The 19537-nt window shown below is 42.3% G+C and overlaps 1 protein-coding gene across 4 annotated transcripts in view; it reads right to left on the bottom strand.

The window, feature by feature from the left end:
• The window catches only part of MAST4 (microtubule associated serine/threonine kinase family member 4), a 610913-nt gene that overhangs the window by 440083 nt on the left and 151293 nt on the right, over nucleotides 1-19537 (bottom strand). The window lies entirely within an intron of this gene.

Below are 19537 nucleotides of genomic sequence, written 5' to 3'. Positions count from 1 at the left end.
TCCTTCTCTAACCCTCTTTCCAATCCTGTTTATTATCTGGCTGGTTCAGAGCATTCAAGATTTCACTGCTGTGTCTTCCATCTGACAGAGAGCCTGGCTTGCTGCAGAATCTCAATACACAGTACATTATTAGTGCAGCGACTTTCAACCTTTCTTATCTCGTAGCACACCTAAACTAATCACTTAAATTCTCTGGCATACCAAAATATATGTATTTTTGCCATTCTGAGAAAAAAAATAGGTATAATTTTATTTATTCAAACTGAAGAGCTATTGTTGTATTTGTTGGTGGTTATCATGCTTTTATTTGACAATCCAAGGGAAGAGAGGTCAGTGCCCCTGACTAAATAGTCAGGTACTGCATGTTTTAAAAATTCTTGTGGTACACCAGGGTGCCTCTTACAACACACAAGTTAAAAATCGCTGCATTAATAGATCATTAAATCAAGGTCAGTAGATTATAATCAGTACTTTTAACACAATAGAATAAAAATGATCAAAATATAAAAGAGGAAGGGGAAGTTTTGTTTCGTGACATTTTTGTTATACATGTGTGTGTTCTGAGTCAGTATGTAAAATATATGTCTTTCTGTGGGTCTTGCTCCCCCCCAAATAAAGACTATTGCTCTATAGACAATCAGTAGATCACCTCATTAGTTGTTCACAAAAGAAAATTCACAAGCTTTTGGTGAGCACAGACAGATATAGGGGAAGGAAATCTCTAAGCACCATAGCCCATAATAGAAATCAATACATCCCTATATCACTTTATAGCTGTGAAAAGAAAACCTGTCACAAGAATCACAGAAATGACAGTCACTTCAAGAGACAGCTTGCTACAAAAGAATCCGCTGTGTCACACACTCACTTCAAGATCTGCCCTACTTTTATAAGAAAACCTTTCGTATCTTCTAAAATGTTCACCCTCAAGTAACCATATACACATATATGTGCATTTACGTATATCCAGATAGTTAAGAAGTACTAAAGATTTTCATAGGCATTTGAATGGCCACAGAAAAGGGCCAACTTTGTAGAAATTTAAAAATAGAAAAGAGTTGGGTCTCAGTGCTCGAGGCCAGGCATTTTTAGGAATGTTTGATTATGGTAAGTTCTGTTTTGTTTTATTTTCATGACAGTGATGGCTATCTGGTTATAACTGTCTGATTTTCTTTTTAGATTAATACTATCATGGATATCTTTTGGAGGAAGATATTTAGAAATGAAGTCATCCATTTGTCTGCCTGTGCACCGCAGCACATTCAAATCCATGGCACAAAAGAGGTATGACCCTGCCTATGAGTAAGTCTTCCCAAGCTGGTTGAGATGTAACAGACCTTACTGGATCAGCTATTACATGTGTCAGCACTCCCTCCAGCTCAGTTGGAGCTGTTGGATTTCAAGTACTCGTCAGTAAGTACAATCTCAAATTCATTGCCAGGCAATATTTCACTATATTTCATGCCACCTGGTATTTTACAGAGAGCTATTCGGAAATCTAAAGTGCAGTTACTCCAGGATCAAGCCAGATCAGTAAGGCAAAGGGCTTCCAGATTGTACTTTTTGAAGGTATCTGTTGAGACTGTTGTCATTACATGAGTGTCTTACTTAAGAAGGCCTCCAAGAAGGAATTTTATCTAGTCTTACACATTTTTCCCTTAAACTTATGGACAATGAATTATAACAAGGGAACCCTGGATGATGAGATATCAGCTATTGGAAAGAGTAGAACCCAGTCAATGGTCCAAATGTAGTTAGGTCAGTATGCAATATAAAGTTTCTTCTTGACTACATTTTATGTCATTACCTTAACATTTTTTTTCTTTTATCTGCTAATTTAAAAAAAAATAAATTTTCAGGAGAAAATTTGCAACAACAGAAAAGTTTTTAGTACAATGAACACCAATATTCCCTTTACCAAAGGCAAACTACTAACTTTCTGCCATATTGACTTGACTCTCTCTCATTCTCTTCTTCGGCCCCTGTCCCACACAGGCAGTAGGATGCAAGCATTCTGATCTTCACCCCTAAGTACTCCAGCACACCTCTTCTAAGAACAAGGGTGTTCCTTTAAATCCCCCCACCCTACATTCTATGTACTCTTATAAGGTGCCTCAAATCTTTTATCAAGGTAAAGTATAAATACTAGAAAAAATATAAGATAAAGTTAGATTGTGTATTTTAATATTAAATATTTACATTTACATTAAAAAGAAGACTTGTGGCCACAAGGTGGCAATGTGCTATAGACATTCAGAAAAATGTCCCATAATAGTTACTAGTCCTGTAAATGCACCAAGAACCCCTCAGAGCAATCAAGTGCGTTAAGGTCCATTCTACTTAGTTATTTTCCCTTAATTACTAGTAGCAGCTGCATAAAATACAATTATTTATTGTTCAGGGTTGATCAACTTTTGCTACTTATTTTTTACCTGAAGTTAAAATTTTCAGCTTGCAGAATTACAATTAATTACTCTAGGGGAGATTGTTATATCACAAATTAACAGAGGTGGAAAAACCAGCAGAGAGAAAAAATGATAATACCTAACTACGAATGATAAGCCTTCCTTACATATTTCCAACAAAGCCATAAAAATATGAAATAATGTAGAAGAGAAGAGACCAAGGAGAAAGTGTAGAAAATGAAAAAGAAATTCTGGTTTTTTTTCTCTCTCTCTCTCTCTCTCACACACACACACACACACGTATCTATATAGCCACAAACTATTAATAAGCTGGAGTTTTTAATCAGAATCACAACCCCAAAAGTGGAGTATTATTTTAAATCTGTAAAGACTGAGGCAGTGAATTGTGCAGGCTGCCCATGTTCCGAACACAAAACAAGTTTAAAAAGCTATAAGCGTAGTACAATGTTCCAGGACCCCACTTACTTCTTCACATCGAATCACACTCCCAGCAGGGCTCTCTCTAAATAGATCATTTTTCCAAAGCTGCTGTATTGTCACTGGCTCTAGTTTTCTTTCTACAATTAGTCAAAACTCCTCAAAATGGTCCACTGCAGCCTTGCAACTTATTTTCCATTTTTTTGTCCTGATTTAAACACTCACGACCCTTCTAAAAACATTTCATCACACCCTAGAGCTTATGGTAGACATCAAGCATATCACTTTGGGCACTGGCCTTTAAATGATTTCACTTTAATCTTTTTCAACTTTTCCAAAGTCCCAAAGTCTTCATACTACTAGGAGCTCAACTAAAGACAGAGGTTGTTTTTAAACTATCGCTAATATTCAAGGGCATCTAAGCCTGAGCTGGTCATTCTTACTTCACACACTTCTAACTTCTGTCACTAAGCGGGGACAGTGGACTCCTGGAGATACAGACTGACTCCTTGGTCACATACTTACCTAGCATGCTGCGAGCCACAAAGTAGCTTGGAGTGACACACATTCTCCAGAAACATGTCCTTATTTCATTCACCGCTAGCAAATACTGATTCGCGGTAGACTAGATTTGCTCATAACTTCCTATATTAGTTTCCTATAGTTCCAAGAGTCACAAAACCATTTGAAGAGGCATATTATTAAATTTAGAAGTCAGCTATCACTTACATGTGAGTGATACACAACTGTTCTTGCTAGCATTTTATCACAGGAAACATATAAGCATCTTGGAGAACTACTATAAATTTAATGCAGATTTGGGGGGTAAGTTTCTAAAACTATCAGTCCTACAGAAATGCTAATTACCAAAATTCAGTATCTATGTTTGCTACATTTATCATCTCTACCCCTTGTCTTCTGTTTTACAAAAATTATCAGGCTGAGAATAAACAGAAGGGTCCACCGTGATTACACTGCGCTTTCTGCCATCAGTGAAGATAAATTAAAAGCAACAGTAAATTGTTCATGAGAATGGACCTTATTTTGTTTAGTAGCTCTGCCATGACCATCACCACTATCACCCAACATGGACCGGGGTACCTTCTTCTATGGCTATATCTCCTAGTAATACCATCCATCTTTTTTTAAAAAGGCATAGGGTAATTTTCTATGACTATTGAACTTGCCTGTTAAACTTGCCTTCTTAGCTAACAACTTTCTCCAACCGATTCTTCAGGCACATTCATGCCAAGTACCTGAATTCTCTAATTTATCATTTCTAAATATTAACAATGATGATATTAACATAAAGACACTTTTTTAATTAAATATTTTCTTAATTACAGTTTATATTCAATATTATTTTGTATTAGTTTCAGGTATACAGCATAGTGGTTAGACAAATAAAAACTTTAAGAAGTGTTTCCCCCTGATAATTCCAGTACCCAACTAGTACCATAAAGTTTTTACAATATTAAAAATATTTTTATTGGTTGATTTTGAGAGGTGGGAGAGAGAGAAAAAGAGAAGGACAGAGATGAGAAACATCAACTTGTTGTTGCTTCAATATAGTTGTTCATTGGTTACTTCTCATATGTGCCTTGACCAGGGGCTCAAGCTGAGCCAGTGACCCCTTGCTCAAGCCAGTGACCTTTGGATTCCAGTCACAGACCTTGGGATCATGTTGGTGAAGCCATGTGCCAGCCAGCAACACCACACTCAAGCTGGAGAGCCACGCTCAAGCCCATGAGCCCACACTCAAGCCAACAACCTCAGGTCTTTGGATTAGGATCCCAACATTTCGGGTAGATGCTCTATCTACAGTGCCAACACTGGTCAGGCAGTTATTGCAATATTATTGACTGTTTCCTATGCCATACTTTATTTACATCCTGTGACTATTTTATAACTACCAATCTGTACTTCTCAATCCCTTCGCCTTTTTAACCCAGCCCCAACCCCCCCCTTTGACAAGATTTTCCCATTTCAACTAATGGCAGCCCCTTTTTTCTAGCTGCTCACACATCACAAACCTTACAGTTCTTGTAAACTTCTCTTCTTATTCCATATCCAATCAGCAAACCCTTTAACTCAACCTCCAAAATATATCCAGGATCCAATCACTTCACCATCTCTATTGCTACCACTCTTGTCCCTGCCTTCAGGGTCTCTCTTGCAACAGCCTCCCAACAGACCTCTCTACCTCCACCCTAGTTTCAGCACAGCAGTCAGTGACCCTTCTGAATCACAAGGCAGTTGCTCCAAATCCTCTGCAGGAGTCCTTCACAGCTTTCCCTTTACTCAGAACAAAATCCAAAGTCCTGACAACGCCCTGCAAGGTCCTACTTCCTCTACCTCCACCTCTCTGACCCCCACCCGTCCTACTCCACTTGATCCACCTTGGTCTATTGCCAGACCTCAGATGGCCTAGGCATCTTCCCATTCAGGACCTTTCTCATGTCCTCTGCCTGGTACACACTCTGGACATTAGCTACTGTGCTCCCTGCATCCTCCAGGTCTCTGTCCCAGTGCGACTTTCAGAGGACCTTCTCTAATCACCCCACCTACTACTTTATTCCCTTCTCCATTTTTCTTCAGAGCATCTATCACCAGGTGATATGCTAGATCTCTTATATTTGTTCATTATCGTCCTTCTCAACTAGAGTGCAAGTTATATGAAATGGTTCATGGCTTTATTTGTCCACTGCTCTACCTAAAAGGCAGCTTGTAAATATTTGTTGAAAGAAAAAAAAAATGGATTGCAAATCTCTGAGAGTTAAAAATATAACTACAAATAAATAATGAACACATGCCACAAAGGGTTTTTATTGTTGGAAAATCAGAATAAAATTGTATTAAATGTTACTCAAGGTGAAAAGGCTAAAGTGAAATCTATAGCATTTTGACAAAATTGAACACTTCATGTATAAAAAGAGACCCTTAGGTTATAGCAAATGACATCCTTTCAGCATCTTTTCTATATACAAACTAATATGCTAATTTTAACACTACTACCTTTGAAGGTAATTCCTAAATAATGAATTATTTGACCTTTTAACTATCTCCTAACTAGCATATTCATTTATGTCTATCAATCCAAGCCTTTTTCTACCCCCATTCCTCCGTTCTGTAATTCCTCATTTATTCCCACGGTGTGGCACATGCATTTTAAAGACCCATTCAGAATGCATGTGCCCTAAGGCCAAACAAAGTTCAGTAGTTCAAAGGGATCCCCAATGTCATCCGCATACATAATGAGGGCTCACCAGTAAAGTTTTCTTTATGCTTAAAAATAGAAACTGTCTAGTAACATTGGATTATGAAGACATGGTTTGGTTATTCTGTTTCTTGATATTAAATATTCTAAGAAACCATAGATATGAAGATATAGGAATAATTATAAAACTTTATAGACAATGCTTATAATCTTAACTGCTCCATCACCTCTATCCAAAATGAAGTCAAACTAGCAATCTAAAGTGACTATTTCAAAATTGGATTATACTAACTTTTAAACCAAAGCCTATAAACAATATTTTAAAATTTGTTTGACAGTTATATAGCTAAGACAGTCATTACTGGATTCATACTAACTCTGCAGTTGTTAGGAACGCCAACACTCACTATCCTAATTCCTAGGAGGTTTTCAGTGGACATGACACAGAGCAGTACAGAGGTGAGAAGTCTAGTCCAAATTTTAACTGTGAGGGACAGAATCCCAGTGTCACACCTTGGGCAAGCCACTTCACTCCTCTCTGAGGTACAGACCTCGGAGGTGGTGAGGATACGGAGGGCTGATGGAGAAAAGGAGCTTGACACAGCATTTGGCACATACAGCACTCGGTAACTAATAATGTGGGTGATAACTACCACCATAGCTCAGCTCAAGTCTCCCCCTCCTTTAGTTTTAACTAACTTTTAACATTCTCACTAATAGCTGAAGAATACGCAACCTCCCTCCTGCCAGCATCCTAACACTGACTACGCCTAGAGTCAGACACAGAGAGGTACAATCCTGGACCACATTGTACTGGAGCCCAGTTAATTGATTTTGCCACATCCAGTTTAGATTATGTCACCCAGAACGCACGCTTCCATTTAACGATACTATAAGAAATAGCCCTGTAAATCCTGCCAGTCTGTTCTATAAACATGTAAGAAAGGGCCTATATTAGACAGTAGACTCCATGTCAAAACTCATTTCTTGATAAAAAAAATTTATTAAGCAATTGTGTGCCAGGTATTTCTTGGGCACAGAAGTGGACAAAATAGACAAAAATCCCTGCCTGTCGGGAACTTCACTCTCAGGGAGATAGAAACCTAGAGCAAATGCTGTCAGTTGTCCACATTAGGAATAGATGTGCTTTTGCTGAGTTATGATATACTTCATCCTGGGAACCCCATAAACCACATAACTCATCATGTTTCTCTGATTCAGCCACTAGAAATCACAAGGCAAAGCCGGCAGTCCATCGCCAGCAAGTGTGGCGGGTCCAGTCTCCATCAAGGCTTCATGTATCTGGTTGCTGCATTGACCTCACTCTGTTTTCACCTTTACCCTCTGCTATACACTGAATGTGTGTGTCCCCAACCCCAGATTCATATTTTGAACCCTAATCCACAATGTGATGGGATTTGGAGATAGGGCCTTTGGAAGGTGATTAGTTCATGAGGGTGGTGATGTTATGAACAGGATTAGTGCCCTGATAAAAGACTGCAGAGATCTCCTTGCGCCTTCTACCATCTATCAAGTGAGGACACAGCCAGAAGATGACCGTCCATGAGCCAGGAAGTGAGTCCTTACCAGATATTAAATTATCCGGTGCCCTGATTATGAACTCCTACCCTCTAGAACTGTGAGAAATAAACTTATGTTGTTTATAAGCTACTCGGTCTGTGGTAGTCAGTTATAGTAGCTAAAACTAAGATACTTTTTATACAATTTGTGTTCATTTTGTCCCCCAGGGGATATTTGGCAATGTCTGAAACCATGTTTAGTTGTCACAACTTAGGAATGACAGGGTATGCTGTCAGTATCTACCAGCTAGAGACCACAGATGGTACTAAACAATCTACAATGCACAGGGCAGCTCCCAGCAACAAAGAATTATCTGTTGCAAAATGTCATCAATGCCACTAGTAATGAATGGCTCTACACTTGCTTTTCTTTTGTCTCTCTTCACCTATTAAGTTATTCACCTTGCTGAGTTATCTGTTATTGTACTGATAGGTTATCCTAACACCTTTTGAGAACAAGAAGGGGATAAGAACAGATAGAATCTTTGCAAAAAATGTTCGTGTGGAAAAGATTTGTTAAGCAAATAACTTCCTGAGCCACACTAATTTACCCAACCTATTAACAGCTTCTTGCAATTCACTTTCTCAATGAATCCATGTTTTGAAAAATAAGACATCAATAGAATGTATTTAAACTAGATATACTAGATACCAATATAATTTTCCATCTTTAGTTTTGTAATTAATTCTTTGAATCACAAAGCTCAATTAGCACTATAAAAATTGTTTCAGAAACATCCTAATATACAATATTAGATCAAACTACAATGGTATTCACCTAAACAGAGCTGCATCACTAGTTTCATTTCTTAAGAGAATCGATTTTCTTTCTTCCCTTTCTTGAGAAATATATAAATTAGCACTCTGATAACAGTATCTCACTTTTTTTCTGTCAACCCAACTTCAAGAAAGTCAAATCCTTTGCTTATAAACATCTCTACACACACACACCACCACCACCACCACCACCACCAGCACCACCACCACCACCACCACCAGCACCACCACCACCAGCACCAGCACCACAACCACCACCACCACCACCACCAGCACCACCACCACCACCAGCACCACAACCACCACCACCACCACCACCACCACCACCACAACCAGCACCACCACCACCACCACCACCAGCACCACCACCACCACCACCACGACCACCACCAGCACCACCACAACCACCACCACCACCACCACCACCACCAGCACCACCACCACCACCACCACGACCACCACCAGCACCAGCACAACCACCACCACCACCACCACCACCACCACGACCACCACCAGCACCACCACCACCACCACCACGACCACCACCAGCACCACCACAACCACCACCACCACCACCACCACCACCACGACCACCACCAGCACCACCACCACCAGCACCAGCACCAGCACCACCACCAGCACCACAACCACCTCTACCACCACCACAACAACAACAACCACCACCACCACCACCACAACAACAACCACCACCACCACCACCACCAGCACCACAACCATCACGACCACCAGCAATATCATCACAATCCTAAGGACAAAGCACTTCATAGCAAGCATTTGTTACTGTGATGTTTACATTAAGCAATAAATTCAATAGTTTACAGATGTAAAAAAAAAAAGCTAATATTCTATTATGGTATTTAAAACATTTTATTAACAGTTTTTTAAACATAGCGCTTCTCCAAGTGGGGAAAGCTCAGAGAGTGTGTGGATTTGATTCTGCATATGTGTCACCTGTTTGCCTGTCACTGATGTTTCCTTGACCTTTATTTAGAGATCTAATCTATGCCTGAAGTTGTTTACTTATCTGAAGTCATCAAATTCCCCTGGTGCCAGGATGTCCCCATCAGTGAAATATGTGAAGATTCTGACATGGTTAACAAAGCAAGAAGAGAATGCTCACCAGTCAGGGAAGAAACTGTGTCTGGTTCTCCCTCTGGCAGAGAGTAGACCCCCATTTCACCAGTGGGGAAACGGATTCAGAAAGATGAACCCTCCACAGTTCTCAGTTCCGTAGGAGGAACCAAACGCAAGATTCCTAACACTGGAGCCCCCGTTCCTCCCACTGTTCTAGTCTCCCCGAGAGGCGCTCCCCGTGTCGAAATGCGTGCATGAAGCATCAGAAAGTTAACCTTCATTTCCTCTTCCGTCCCAGCCTGGGAAGACTCCCCAGAGAAGACTGAATCTGAGACCCTGGTCTCAACCAATTCAAATGGCTTGTTTCAATTCTAATTGGCAGCCTATACAAACAGTTTCCAGGGCTTCTATAGCTGAAATCCTTATGTGGGAATTACAGAATTATAAAATATTAGCACTGGAAAAGACCTTAAAATCACCTGTAGTCTAATTTTCTGTTTTGTTTTGTTTGCAAAGACTGAGGCCCACATTTACAAAAACAGCTGGTGCATAAATCCAGACCAGGACCCACATCCCCAGACCTATCATCTACTGATCATCATACCCTGCTTCCTCACTAACCTTGCTTTCTGCAACCCCACTGATGTCCATAACTCTATTATGATTGACTTGTATGACTTTTCTACAGGGTTTTTATTCATATATACCTTCAACTCAGAGTTTTATGTGGGTTTTTTTGTTTTGTTTCTTTAAATTTTAGCTAAATGTCTACTGTGGACTAGACACTGTGTTAAGGGCTGCAGACAGGGAACAGAATAGATACAGCCATCTTCCTCGGGGCAATTCTATGTGAGTGTAGGAGACAGACACAAAAACACAACCATAAAACAATAGGGCGAAGGCAGGGACAGAGTTAGCTACAGGAACTATAGTGGCTCGAGTGGAGCTGTGGTCCAACAACTCGTTAATTTCTTTTCCTTGCAAGTTAGCTGAACAACGATGACATTAACGCCAAAAACGTAGAAGGGGTTGACTTACAATCAGAAGACATAGATTATGGTCCTCTCAGGTACCCAGGAGCCAGTCCAGGAAGGAGCACAGAGTGGTGTGTAAATACTTACTAACCTCTTCTCTGGTTTGGGGCTTTTCAAACTTACCCACCATGTCTTAAGGTGTAAGAGAGAGAGCAGAATTTCTCCTACCATCGGTACTACATAGCATGCCTGAGCCTCTATATCCTAACAGCCTACCCCTCTTTGGGCACCAACAATCTCATCAGGGACCAAGAGTTCTTGGAGAAGTGTGGGACATCACATCCCCTGTCCTGAGGGCAACGGGAAGCAGTAGTGAGGAAGAGGCCCTGTTGTGAGGAAGGCCCAGAGCTGGGATGGCATTTGGCCACTTATCAGCCATTTAAAGGGGACAAGTTATACTTTCATCTCTAAAGTAAGAATAATCATACCCTCCTTACAGAATTCTTGTGGGTTAAGTCAACTGATCAATACAGAGCTCCCAGCAAGAGAAGGCACTCAAATGTTTCTTCTCTTTCCCTTCCCTACCCTTCCTGAGCCTAGCTCATTTTATCAGAACCACAGAAGAAAACAACCAAGGGCTGGAATCTCTGTTCAATAACATCCACAGAAGCTAAATATAAAGTTCATACCAGGTTCTGGGAAAAACTTCAAAATACACTCTGCTTGTAAAATAATGTTTAAGCTCTTTAACTGGACTAACACAGAAATTAATATTCATTTCATGATTTTACATTATGAGGATAAAATGGGCTGTTCGAGCAAGTCTCCCACGGGTAGCAGGAACAAACTGAACTCTGACCCAAGAGGCAAAATAAATGTTCTTAAGAAAAGCATTCCTAAGAACCATGAGTCACGAGTTTTCAGCAGCTTAAGAGCCTCACCTGGTTTAAACGGAAATAATTTAGAAGAATAGGAAAAATAATCACTGAGAAATTGGCAAATAGTAAGAAACCTGAAAGGAGGGCTGAGGATGGGAGGTGGAGTGCAGGGCATGCGAACTGTTCTTATCAGCTTGACTTCTTTTTTTTTTTTTAAATTTTTTATTTATTCATTTCAGAGAGGAAAGGGAGAGACTGAGAGGGAGAGAGAAAGGGAGAGAGAGAGAGAGAGAGAGGAGAGACAGAGAGAGAGAAGGGGGGGAGGAGCTGGAAGCATCAACTCCCATATGTGCCTTGACCAGGCAAGCCCAGGGTTTCAAACCAGCAACCTCAGCATTTCCAGGTCGACGCTTTATCCATTGTGCCACCACAGGTCAGGCCTTGCCAGTTCAATCACTCGTACACCACACTCATGTTTTTCTATTATTTTTTGCTTTACTTCTATTGACATCATTCTCTTCTTCTTCTCACCACTGTCCTTTACACTCACTTTCTTCAGCCCCATGATAGCACACAAAAAAAGTTAGTAAAAAATGCAAAAATGATGCAAGAACGAGTACGGCACATGAGATTTGACTTGATTCTGCGGGTAACACGTGAGAAAGAATGAGATGCTGGTGTTGTAATGTCGATACTGGACCAGTGTGCCAATGCGCCCACTAGTGGCAGTTTTCTGAATCATGACTCATATCTCAGAATTTCACTCGGATCTCGAACAAAAATACAGACCGATCGCAGCTTGTATCTTAAAAAATTTGTATGTTGGGGCCCTGGCCGGTTGGCTCAGTGGTGGAGTGTCGGCCTGGCGTGCGGGGGTACCGGGATCGACTCCCGGCCAGGGCACACAGGAGAAGCACCCATCTGCTTCTCCACCCCTCCCCTTTTCCTTCCTCTCTGTTTCTCTCTTCCCCTCCCGCAGCCGAGGCTCCATTGGAGCAGGGATGACCCGGGCGCTGGGGATGGCTCCTTGGCCTCTGCCCCAGGCGCTAGAGTGGCTCTGGTCACAACGGAGCGATGCCCTGGAGGGGCAGAGCATCGCCCCCTGGTGGGCAAAGCGTCGCCCCTGGTGGGCGTGCTGGGTGGATCCCGGTCGGGCGCATGCGGGAGTCTGTCTGACTGTCTCTCCTCGTTTCCAGCCTCGGAAAAATACAAAAAAAAAAAAATTTGTATGTTGGTTTGCTCATATCTCAAGATACCACTGTACCACTGTAACTCTACATCAACCCAGGGCATGACTCCCAGCAGAGGCTGGCAGATGTGCAGCCATTCAAAGGGCAGGCAGGGCCTGACCAGGTGGTGGCACAGTGGATAGAGCATTGGACTGGAATGCAGAGGACCTGGGTTCGAGACCCTGAGGTCACCAGCTTGACCGCGGGCTCATCTGGTTTGAGCAAAGCTCACCAACTTGGACCCAAGGTCGCTGGCTTGAGCAAAATGTTCCTTGTTCTGCTGTTGGCCCATGGTCAAGGCACATATGAGAAAGCAATCAATGAACAGCTAGGTGTTGCCACAAAAAACTAATGATTGATGCTTCTCATCTCACTCCATTCCTTTCTATCTGTCCCTATCCATCCCTCTCTCTGACTGTCTCTGTAAAAAAACAAAAACAAAAAACCAAACAAACAAAGGGCAGGCAGGTAGCATGAGCCGTGCCAGGACCTGGTCCTCAGCAGAATGCATTTCAGTGGCTGGAGTCCGTCAGCACAAGACACTGGGCACAAGGCAGCCCCCAGACCTCCAGTTCTGGGGGTACAGGTCACAGAGTCTAGTAATCAAGACTGGTTTGGTAGAAATCCAGGAGTAAGATGGATTTAGTGCTGAGCCATGGAGCTACTGACCCAGGGTATTGAAATATATTTATTATTAATGAATATACTTACTTACAATTATGTAATGATACATCTATAATTTGTTGTAATTATTTATTATTTGTTAGTTTTGCTCAGAGGAAAGATTGGTCTTAGGCTCTGTGATAGGACACAACCCAGGACAGACAGATGAGATGGCATGAGGCCGGGGCCAGGCAGGGCATTCACTGTCCTGCCCAGCTCTGTTCCCTCACTTTGACCCCTCCTCTCCCTCTCCCTCTCCCTTCTCCCTCGACACTTTCTTCCCTTTCTTCTCCGTTCCCTTTGCCTTCTCCGGTTATCGTTTCCCTCTTTAAGAAGTCAAGCTGATAAGAACAGTTCGCATGCCCTGCACTCCACCTCCCATCCTCAGCCCTCCTTTCAGGTTTCTTACTATTTGCCAATTTCTCAGTGATTATTTTTCCTATTCTTCTAAATTATTTCCGTTTTATCCAGGTGAGGCTCTTAAGCTGCTGAGAACTCGTGACTCATGGTTCTTAGGAATGCTTTTCTTAAGAACATTTATTTTGCCTCTTGGGTCAGAGTTCAGTTGTTCCTGCTACCCGTGGGAGACTTGCCCGAACAGCCCATTTCCCCTCACTCTGCCCACAGACGCATGGCTGAGCAGTTCTCACAGAGACCGCATGGTCTGCAGAGCCTAAAATATTTACTATCTGGCTGACCCTTTACAGACAACTTTGCCAGTACCTCAAGTATTCAATAGGTTAACTGAGCATCTACTACATGCCAAACATTATGGAGAGAGCAGGAGTCAGCACAAAACCCCTTGCTTCCGGTGGTACAAGTTCCGTGAAGCAGCAGCTATAGCATATGAGACAGAGAATGAGGCCCACTCTAATATGTGGTGGTCAGAGGTCATCTCTCTGAAAGGGAGCCATTTGAACAGAGATCTGAAGGGAAGGAGAGACTGTGCAGGGAAAAAGGCTTCTAGGAAAAGCAAACAATGTGGCTGGGCAATGTCCCCTTCCCCCAGGGTCTCCACCCACCAGTCCCTGCCCCGCTAGGCACAGCACTCCCTACGTGCAGACACCATCCTAAGTGTTGAGCTCATTTAATTGTTGATCTCTTGTTTTAATTTTGAAAACAAGCCTCTGATATATTTTTTTCATCCCATTTTATAGATTAAAAGAAAACTGAGGATGAGGGAGCTTAAGTGACTTGCCCAAGGTATCAGAGCTAGTGAGCAATAAAGACTGCAATCCATGGCTAGCTGTCCATCCAGGCTCTTCCTATACTGTTCCCATTCCCTCTTCCATTCAGGCAGCACCAGTACTGTCACCCAGCTATGCACCAACAGGTTTCCGTTACTGCTATACCCGGTCTGAGCGGCAGGCCACCTGGATGGCTGGAAGAGTTTGCACGGGGCCTGCTTCGTTCTTTCACTCTCTGTGTCTGGACCACGTTCTCATTGAACGCCTCTACTTCCTCCATCCCTGACATTACATATGCCTCTTAAGGTTGACTCCAAAACAAATCCCTGAGCTATGGAAGACTCACTGATGGAGGGAAACAGCCTGCAAATGAAGAAAGAAGAAAGAGAACTAATATTTACAGAAGGCCTTCCATGTGCCAGGCACTGATATAAACACTTCGCATATTCTATTTCTGGGAGATGATATTTAGTGAGAATACTGAAGTGGAAAAATGTGACATCGCCCATGTGGATTTCTGCATTGCACAATGCAGGAGCTGCTTGTGGAGTCCGCAGTCCCCTCAGCAGACACGATATAAATGTAAGAGAAAGCATGTGTTACTACCCTGGGTTCCTCAGGATCGATCTTCATCCACTGTCCTGAGACAAGGTGAGCAGCAACTTCCTATTCTTTCCTGCCTCTGAGTATGGTCTTGGATGCCCTTACCCAGTCTCCTCCTTCTTTCAAGAGTTTATATCAGCTTTTCATGCTTTGCTCAAAAGTGTTAAGCCAGTGTCCTGAGCACAACTGATTAGTCCTTAAAGTAACCATTTACCCACATATAGAGTTAGTTCTTCCCAAGGACTAGGAGTCCTCAAGCAGTTGGATTCTTTGTGGTGTGTCATCACAATTTTCCAAGCATTCCCCAAACAGGTATATGGATTTATCATACCAGGGTAGCCCCCAAAAATCATTTACAACAAAATTCTACTGAACATGTACTTGAGGGCAAGAGACACACCTCAATAAATGCTACCTACAAAAAGCAGAATGGCAAGAGTGATGGTAAATAACTCTGCTCAGTGGGAAAAAAATACAAAAGTGCTTTGCTGAGTCCCCTATTTTAATTTTTTCATTGATTTGAGAGAGGGAGGAAAGGTGGGGAAGGAGAGAGAGAGAGAGAGAGAGAGAGAGAGAGAGAGAGAGAGAAAGGTATCAACTCGTTATTTCACTCAGTTGTTCCATTTAGTTGTGTACTCATTGATTGCTTCTCATATGTGCCCTGACCTGGGGTTGAACCCACAACCTCTGATGTGCCTGGTCTATGCTTTGTTCATGAGCCACCAAGTCAGGTCTGGGTCCCCTATTTTAGTGTTTACAGAAGAAACTATAATCCCATTCTTAGTTAATATGTTTGCTAAACACTAAGAACCCTAATCTATTGTCTGTGCCTCCCCAAATTCAGCAAAATTTAGCCTGATACAGTCAACATTTAGTATATGTGACACAAAAATAAAATGTCTACTTATAGTGGGGAGTATTATTAGATGACAAGTATTCACAATGAGTTATGAGATATACCATTGAGAGGTTATGAAAAAAGGACTGAAATATGTTTAAAATTGCTCCATTCTTGTGAAATGAGAGGATTAGGATTAGCTACAGAAAAGATTCCTTGGAGCTAAATTAGGAAGGGGCCGGTCATTCTTTACACCCTTTTTGCTATTCCTTTCTGATTAGATGGACCAGTTTTTCCTTTGTCCTCTTTCTTCTCCCAAGAACTCCTGCCATAAGGGATGAGAGGTCAAGGAGAATAAGTGAGAATGGCCTCTGCTCCAGCAACTGGAGAAAGATGTGGGTGAACAGGTGGGTGTCCTCTGTCTGGGGACAGACCATCTGAAAGTGTGAAATAATTTTACATTTTGTTAAATAAATATTTCATTAAAAATGGGACACTTTTATGTGCCATTTTCCCATTTCCCAAATGAATAAGAATATAGAAAATAGCAGGAAAATCCACTCTAAGAATAATTTTTGAAAATTTAGAAAAGACTTTATACAAATCATGCCACTATAATTAAGTGACAATATTTTTCATTTGATAATGAAGCACCCTTCATCACTGCAGCTGATTAACACCGAGGGGGGGGGGATAAGATCTATAGGAAAATGATAACGAAGGTATCAATAATTCAAGACTTCAATAACTGCTCTAAGAGGGGGAAGCAACCTACCTAAAAACCTTTGATGGCTTCTTACATTTCAGAATCTTATGTAGTTACAACATCTCATAACCAAATTTAACCAACAGCGGTATATAATCAAGTTAGAAATGAAAGGTCCAAGAAGCTAGATGGAAGGAATCTACGAGCAGCCTGGGTGTGTGACAGGGCTGACGGTGCGGAGGGCCTGGAAGTAGCTGAATCTTCACCACCATCCAAAGTAAGAGGGCAGAATGGAGCCACAGCATCTCTACAGTGACAGAGGACACCAAGACTACCTGTTCTGGCTTCCCAAAATACCTTTAAAAATATAGAAATATCTTCCCCTCCCCCCCACACTCTTTATCCTCCTGTTTCTGTCCCGTCCACAGCACCTATCACCTAACACACTGTGGATTTTATTTGTTCGTTTATTGTTTCCCTCCTCTGTTAGAGCATAAATGTCAGGAAGGAAGAGATGAGGGTCCGTTTGTTTCGGTGAACGCCCAGAGGCTAGAACAGCGTCTGCACTAGGTAGGTTGCCATAGACTGCTTTGGGCTCTCTACCTCGCAGGTACACAGGAGTATTGTACTGTCTTCCCCTCTGTGGTTGGTTCGAGTCTCATGACAAGGTCTGACCACCGAGTGTGAGAAAAAATGGTGTGTGTGATGTCCAGGCTAATGCACATAACTGTGGGGAGGAGACTCTGCCAAGTGCTCTAACCTAACACCACTCAGCAACTGCTCCATTAGACTGTTTCAGAGTGGGGACAATACCCCCAGCAAACCCCCAAGGGATATAATGCATGAGCAAGAAAAAAACTTCCTGCTTTAAAGCCACTGAGAGCTGAGGGTTATTGCCCCTCCTAACTGATATGGTAAGTGCTCAACAAAAATCTTGAATGAGTCAGCATGCCTCACAGAGCTCATCCACCATAATGAGCTCTGAGGGGACCCCTGTACTCTTTTTACTCAACCCATTCTCATTTGGAACAATTCATAGGTTCCTCCCGGAACTTAATCAAAAGCTGTTCTTAAAGAAAAGGGTGTTGTAATGGCTAATTTTATGTGTCAACTTCACTGGTCTCTCTTTCTATGGGAAACCCTAATTCAAATGCACATGCAGGACCAGGTTGTTATCCGCCTCATGCCCCGCTCTCCCGATCTGCTTCAAGCATTCCTGAAAGTCCTCTGACTGAAGAAAGTCAAGAGACAGTGACTTAGAGGTTATGCTGTGAGAAGTGATCAATATCAGCAACAGAAAGGTTTGTCTTGGAGGTATTCCACTCAGAAGCCTCTAAAGAGCTTAAAGCTCCTTCCAGCAAAACACAGACATCAAGAATGAAACAGCCCCTCCAGGATAGTGGACTGTTGACCTTGGAAAAGCCCAGAAGTTAGAAAAAAGTCTAAGGAATCAAAGTGTATGATGGGCAGTAGGCCATGAAGGGACTCTCAGCTGCCCAGATATGGATTCTTTGGTGTTCCTCCCTTTAAGAGGCAGACCTTATATATACCCCCCCCCCACCGCGCCCGGCACCCTCTCTATGGAGGCTGTACTTAGTGATTCGCTTTTGAGGAACAGAACACAGCAGAAATGATGGTGCATAACTTCTGAGGCTTGGCCATACAGCCATTGTGGCTTCCTTCTTGTTTTCTCTCTCTCCTCTCACCCCATCTCTCCCTGCTGGTGGTCCATCCTCCACTCCTCCATAGAATACCACAGCTGGGAGAAGCCAGCTGCCCTGTCATGAGGACAGTCAAGCATCCCTGTGGTGAGGAACCGAGGCTTCCTGATAGCAGCCAGCAACAAAGTGCCAGCAGTGTAAGGGCCTCACTCTGGAAACGGGTCCTCCAACTTTCAGATGACTGTAGCCCTGGCCACGACCTCAGGAATGACCTCGAGCCAGAACCACCTCGCTAAGCTACTCCAAAATTACTCAAAAAACTTTGGGAGGATAATTCACTGTGCCTGGTTTTGTTTTGTTTTCTTTTTAAGATGCTAAATTTGGAATAATTCCTTACAAGTAAAAGATAACTAATATACCAAATGTCTCTGGCCTGGGTGTGTGCATGTGTGTGTATGTTGTATGAGTACATATTCACAGTAACTTTATGTAGTGGACTCCACACTGACCTCGATGGTCAAGAGATAACTAAGCAGCTGCGAACAAGCTCACCCACGCACAGTGAGCCTGGTGTCGTGGAGTTGTCTTGCTTGTCATATTTAAGTATAGAATAATATCACCCTTCATTGCTATCCTGATGTGTTGAAAATAGCCTTTCATGTTTCCTATGAGAAAAGTTTTATCTCTTTACATCACACCATCTATGATAGACCTTTCATTAAGCATGACTCAAAAATCTCTTGAAGAACAGCAAGCCAAAAAATTTAAAACAATTTTTATGAAGGGTGACTGGACCACAACTAACAGTACCTGAACACAGATCTGTGGGATGATGATGTGTAGCCTTCTTTATTCCTACTCTATTTCCAAAAAGACTTAGAGGTTGCAGCAGAATAACTCTAGCAGCTAAATAGTTGTGGCTGACTTTCTACCTCTCTTCAGAACCTGCCTTTGATTCTGTAGGTACTTTACTATCTTACTAAATAAAATACAGCTCTGATCATATGTGCGTCCCAGCAGGAAGGACATATAAGCCAAGGCACTCACACCGAAGGACAAAAGCAAAGGAAACAAACACATGGTTACCAGACGGTCCTCCACCTTCCGGCAGTTGACAGACTCTATCTCTGCCCTAGTTAGGGGTCTGAGTGAGATCAAGGAGATGGTCATTCGACCATCTCAGGTTTAACTCCTGGAAAAAAAGGTGAATTGACTCCCAGCCTGGATGAGGACAGGGGAGGAAAGGACAATGGTACGAGGGTCAGGTGAGGTTACAACAAGATGGT

This window comes from Saccopteryx leptura, chromosome 1, assembly GCF_036850995.1.
Source record: "Saccopteryx leptura isolate mSacLep1 chromosome 1, mSacLep1_pri_phased_curated, whole genome shotgun sequence".
Classification (NCBI taxonomy): Eukaryota; Metazoa; Chordata; class Mammalia; order Chiroptera; family Emballonuridae; genus Saccopteryx; species Saccopteryx leptura.
Note: the sequence above shows the minus strand (reverse complement) of the source record. Positions and strands in the feature narration are given on the sequence as shown.